This window comes from Pogona vitticeps, chromosome 4, assembly GCF_051106095.1.
Source record: "Pogona vitticeps strain Pit_001003342236 chromosome 4, PviZW2.1, whole genome shotgun sequence".
Taxonomy (NCBI): Eukaryota; Metazoa; Chordata; class Lepidosauria; order Squamata; family Agamidae; genus Pogona; species Pogona vitticeps.
In genome coordinates, this window is record NC_135786.1 from 223,172,530 (window position 1) to 223,178,383 (window position 5,854).

The window sequence follows — 5,854 nt, forward strand, 5'->3', positions numbered from 1 at the left end:
TATTGGCTCTTGCTTTTCCATTGGACCATTTCAGCAATGTGGAGAGGGGGGATCTGCTGCTTGGGTAACAGCCTATCCTCCATATTACCTTACCCGGGCTTCCTGCTCTGGAGAGGACACTCCTCAATTCAGAGCATGTTACCATAGTCTCTCAAGACTGAAGGATGCCTATACAAACCCAAATAGATGATTTGTGCATCTAAACCATTATTCAGGGCCAGCCCTACTATTAATCAGAGTGAGATAAGTACCTCAGACAGCCAATGGCTGGAGTGAGGAAGCACAAGAAGAGCAGTGACATGTTGGAAGCAAGAGCTGAGTGCCCAGTGTTGTTCGTAGTATTCCCCAAGTCAGGATGAAAAACTCACCTTCCAGACTTTTTTTTAAGCCTAAAAATCCCATCAATCCTAGCCATCACAGCCAGTTATGAGGAATTATGGGAACTGTAGTAAAAAAATGTATACAGGGCTACTGTCACCCATCCCTAACTGAAGCTGCCCTACTGTACTTGGGTGAAACACAGTCCTCCCAACATGTGTTGAAGTCATCATGGGAAGGTGTCATTGTTGTCCTTCAGCAAAATATTTTGGACTGACCTGATAAATACTGTACTATATATCTACTGTGTAAGTGTCTCCGACACAAGTCTTTCAGTCTCTTGAATGACTAACTGACTGGTTGGTTAGTTGATGCCACCGACTGCCTTTCACGCTAGGATGTCAAGACAGTGGGCAAGGAAAGGCATACAAACAAGTATCCGCCACAACACAATGTTCATAAAAACCACAAGTAAATAGCTCAAGAGCAGAAGCACAAGCTAAACAAAACAGCATAATCATAGAATAATGGAGGTGGAAGGGGCATATAATGCCATCGGGTCCAACCCCCTGCTCAATGGAGAAATCTAAATCAAAGCATATTTGATAATACAGTAGGATCATAGTTTCTGCAGGGGATCAGTTCCATGTATGCAGAAAAATGTTGAAGTATAAAATACTATACATTAGTATACAGTGGACCCTTGACTTACAGACAGCTTGACTTACAGACTTTTTGAGTTACAGACTTCTCTGGCCGCAAAATTTAGGTTTGACTTGCAGACTGAGATTTGATTTACAGACCAAAAAAACCCCAAAATGGAACAAAAACAGCCTGTTACGGGATTAATCGGTTTTCAATGCACTGTAGGTCAATGGAGACTTGACTTACAGACTTTTTGACTTGAGAACTGCCTTCCAATACGGATTAAGTTCTCAAGTCAAGACCCCACTGTAGCTCCTTCTAGTAGCCAGATACACCCTAGAAGGATGTATAAGTATGTATTTCTCAGGTTTTTTGTTTAGTATTTTCAGGCAGTGGAAAAATGAATCGGTGGATACTGATCCTGCAGAAGGAGGTGGGGTTCCTATTGTACTTCAAAATGTCTGGACAAATATCATAGGCAGCTCAAGACCTGCAGGCTAACCTCTGAAATACTGGGGTGAGGCACTCCCTGAGCCTGATGTGCAAGCAATTTGGGCAGATATTTATGTTGCAACCAAGGAGCAAAATGACATCAGGGATGAGGCTGGTTAAGGTCTAGCAGGGACAGCATTCCAAAAATGAAAGACCAACATAGAAAAGCCCTGAACCTGATTCCTAAACAATTTCTTTTTCTTTTTTCAAAGGAATCTAGAGAAGAGTCTCCCCTGAAGCCACAGACCAGTTTATAAGTGGCGTGCCAAAGGCAGGAGGAGAGATGCTACTTGCAGGATTTCCACTGCTTGGTGCCTTGGCAAGTCTTTGGGTCCGAGTCTCAAGTCCAAGTCCGAGTCTTTGGTACCAAGTCCCGAGTCTCAAGTCCCAACTCCAAGTCCCTATTAAAAATAAGCTTTTTTTTTACCCAGAAAAAAAGGGAGGGTGGGTAGGATCCAAGACATGATGTGAGTCCAAGTTGTTAAGTCTGACTTGACAGCAAGTCCAGCAACTCCAGTCTGCATCCCTACCTGGTACCATACCTGATGCTCTTCTATAACCTGCTGCATCAAACCTGGGAAACCTCATTCTCCAGGCTACAGAATTCCTTAAACAGCTGCACTCAAAATAGTAGCTCTGCTGCTACCTGACCTTTTAACTAGAAATTGTATGGCTTGTACAATCTGAGTTTTTCAGCATGCCAAGCCTCTGCTCTACAACTAAGCTACAGTTCCTTCCTCCAGACCAGCCCCTGCCCCTCTCTCTTTTTTTCCCCTCTTTCATTTATTTAAAAGCACAACACAAGTCTTTAACCTGAGCATGAGGAAAATGACATACAGGAGGTATTCTACTTATTTTCTTCATGAGAATGAAGCTGTTCCATATAGATAATGGAATAAATGCAACAGCTTGAAACATGCATGTTGTTATTTTTTTTGCTATGATTGTTGCTGTTGTGCTACATAGCATGGAATTCTAGAATCATGCTCCTGCAGCGCTGCACCCGTAGCCCCTACCATTATAGACTCTGCTGTAAAATGACTGGCTACGGTTCTGTCAAGGCACCCAAAGAAGGGCAGCTAATTCTTCCAATGGGTGTTGCTGGATTGAGCCAGCAATTTCTCTACGCCTTTACCAAACAAGCCAAGAGATTCTGCAGGCTTCAGCAGTTCTGTTCCATTGCAATGGTGGAAGAAAAAGCAAGATGAAAGTCTGGCCTGGGGCAGTTTTAATTCCAAAGCTTATTGGGAGGAAGAGAGGGAGAGGGAGTATGAAAGAAATGACTCTTGGAAAGAAAAAAAGTGTTCCAGTTGTGAAGGAAGATAAGGTCTTTTTCCAATGGGTTTTGCAAGAGGCAAAAGCGTGTGTTTATTTTTCTCTGTTTCCTGTCACCATCAACTAGGAACTGGTAATGTAGATAAATTATAACCAGGCTATTTTAGAATCATGGGGATTCCTAATGTGATGTACTAGAGTGATGGACTAGGATTCTGGAGAACAGAGTTCAAATCCCCGGTCGGCCACGGAAACTCACTAGGGGACTAGAACTGATAAAACCACTGGTAGACACCTATCCCAGTCTGGGTTCAGGCTGCATCATGGAATAGAGATGGTATTGCTCACCCTGCAGGATGATCTTTTGAGGGAGACTGACAGAGGCAAAATGTCCCTGCTCATCTTCTTCAACCTCTCAATGCCCTTCGATTCCATCAATCATGGTATCTTCCTGGGGAGGTTCTCTTGGTTGTGGATCAGTGGCCTGGCTTTGGCCTGGCTTTGGCCTTTCCTAGACCATCCTCAGAGAGTGCAGCTTGGGAAGAGGATGTCCACCCCTTGGAGTCTTAATTGCAGAGCCTCACAGAGTCAGTCATCTCCCCATTCCTGTTTAATATCTATATGAGGCCCCTAAGGGAAGCCATCAGGAGTTTTGGAGCTTCGTGTCACCAATATATGGATTACACTAAGCCCATCAGTTGAGTGCTGCATGGGTAACATGTTGGGGTGAATGAAGGATAGCAGACCGAGGCTGAACCTGGACAAGATGGAGGTCCTGAGCGTGGGTGCCCCTAGTGTCTGTGATTTGAGAGCCTCCTTTTCTTTTAGGCAGTTACTCTCCCCACTAAGGATGAGATTTTCAGTCTGGGTGTACTTCCAAACCCAGTGGAGTCCCAGGTAGCATCTGTGGTCCAATCCACCTTTTTCGACCTCAGGTTTATCCCTACTTTGACACCGAGTCCCTTAACACATAGTTCCATGCATTGGTAGTCTTGAGATTAGACTACTGTAATGCTCTTTACAGGGACGTGGTGGTGCTGCGGGTTAAGCTGCAGAAGCCTCTGTGCTGTAAGGTCTGTAGATCTGCAGCTGTAAGATCGAATCCACGCAACGAAGTGAGCGCCCGTCGCTTGTCCCAGCTCCCGCCAACCTAGCAGTTCGAAAGCATGTAAATGCGAGTAGATAAATAGGGACCACCTGGGTGGGAAGGTAACAGTGTTCCTTGTCTAAGTCGCACTGGCCATGTGATCACGGAAGATTGTCTTCGGACAAACGCTGGCTCTATGCCTTGGAAATGGGGATGAGCACTGCCCTCTAGAATCAGGCACGACTGGACAAAAATTGTCAAGAGGACACATATATACCATCTCTCCCACCATCTTGCCTTTTAAAATTAGTTTCAGTTCATTTGATGTTGTCATTCTATGTGAATTGTTATGTTTCATTTTGGTTTTGTATTACTTTATTGCACTGTGAACTACCCAGAGTGACCTTGGTAGCCAGATGAGAGGTATAAAAGTTGAATGAATGGACAAATGAATGAACCAATGTCCCACTTATCTTGAAAACCCTATTAAGGTTGCTATAAGTGAGTTCCAGTTCAACAGCACATACAGAACACATACATTTTATCATTGTGGGGTTTTGGCAATACTACTGAGATTTGCAATCTAAACTATACCCATTTCAGTTCCCACTGAAATACATGCAGCCTGATATATCACCCTGTGATCACAGAGGTGGATCCTGGGTGTGGTGGTAATTTTGGAAGAGCAGGTGCTCATCTTGACAGTCCATTGTTAGCCCAACCCCTCCACTCCATTAAGAGAGTCCAAAACTGCAAGCAGCTTCATTGCTCCATATGAATGAGGAGCCCGTCTTTTGTAAAGTGAATGGCTCCAAATATCACATTCAAGATCCAACCACCCTCAAATACTTTGCATTCCGACAGTTTGCAACAGTACGCTCTTCCTACTGTTGCTTTGATGTGGATTCCTGCATTGAGCAGGAGCTTGGACTTGATGACCTTATAGGCCCCTTCAATTCCATGATTACATAAAAGTCCCTTGGCTTCATCCTTGTGAACCCTGGCTCCAGTATACTTTAGGGTGGGTCCCAGAACCCCTTGCCATCATCATAGAGAATGAAGTACAGTAGTATGATGGGTGTAAAGTGATGCAGGATTACTTGTGGATCTGCCTTGTCTGTAGCCTTCTGGTGTACTTACAACCATGTTATAATGTGATAATCTGTAGCTTTGTCGGCATATGTGTAGACACATTTCCAAACAGGCTCCAAGGATGACATTCTTTGGTGAAGGTTTCACTGTAAGGCCAGTAGAAACCAATGGGAATTACTTCCCAGTATACTTATTCAGACATGCCCCATCAATTTCAACAAAGCTTCCTTGCAGGAAATCTAGTCTTTTAACTTGTTTTGCATGCACGTGGAAATTTACTGCCCAATGTGCATGTCTACACAGATGGAAATCTCATTGACGTAAATGAGGTTTACTCCAAAATAAGTGTGTATAGAACGGCAGCCTTAATCTGCAATTTAATCAATGGGTTAAATTATCAAAATTCGTGCAATTGGGTCAGGTGCTTAAACCAAGCATCGTCTTCCCCTTGACCCTATTTTGCTTTGATGTTTCTTACTGGTTTGCTCCAGTCATCTTACCATTTTGAAGAGATGGATATTGTATTATGTTTCATTATTGAACTGTTAGCTGCTTTTGAACGTGGGTGTAAAAACAGAAAGGCAGGATTTATTTTTAACAGATAAAGAAAATAATAAATAAACCAAACATGAAAATAGAAGGTACATAAAATATATTAAATACAGTGAACTGACTGAAATAAGTAAATAGCCTACTTAATATGAAGAAAAAATGTATCTGTGGAGTTACCAAATTGTACTTGAAGGATGAAATATTCTAGAAAATTGTGTATTTTGGGAGGGATTTTCCTCTCCTTAATTTTTTTTCCCTTTAAAGAAGAACTTGTTTGCTAAAGTGAGTCTGGTTGGATTTCATGTAGCTGCAAGCAGGGGGACAGGAGCTGTATATCAAAAAGGAAGTTATAACAGCAGAGCTTGTCGTATTCTTAGAATACACATAGAAAGG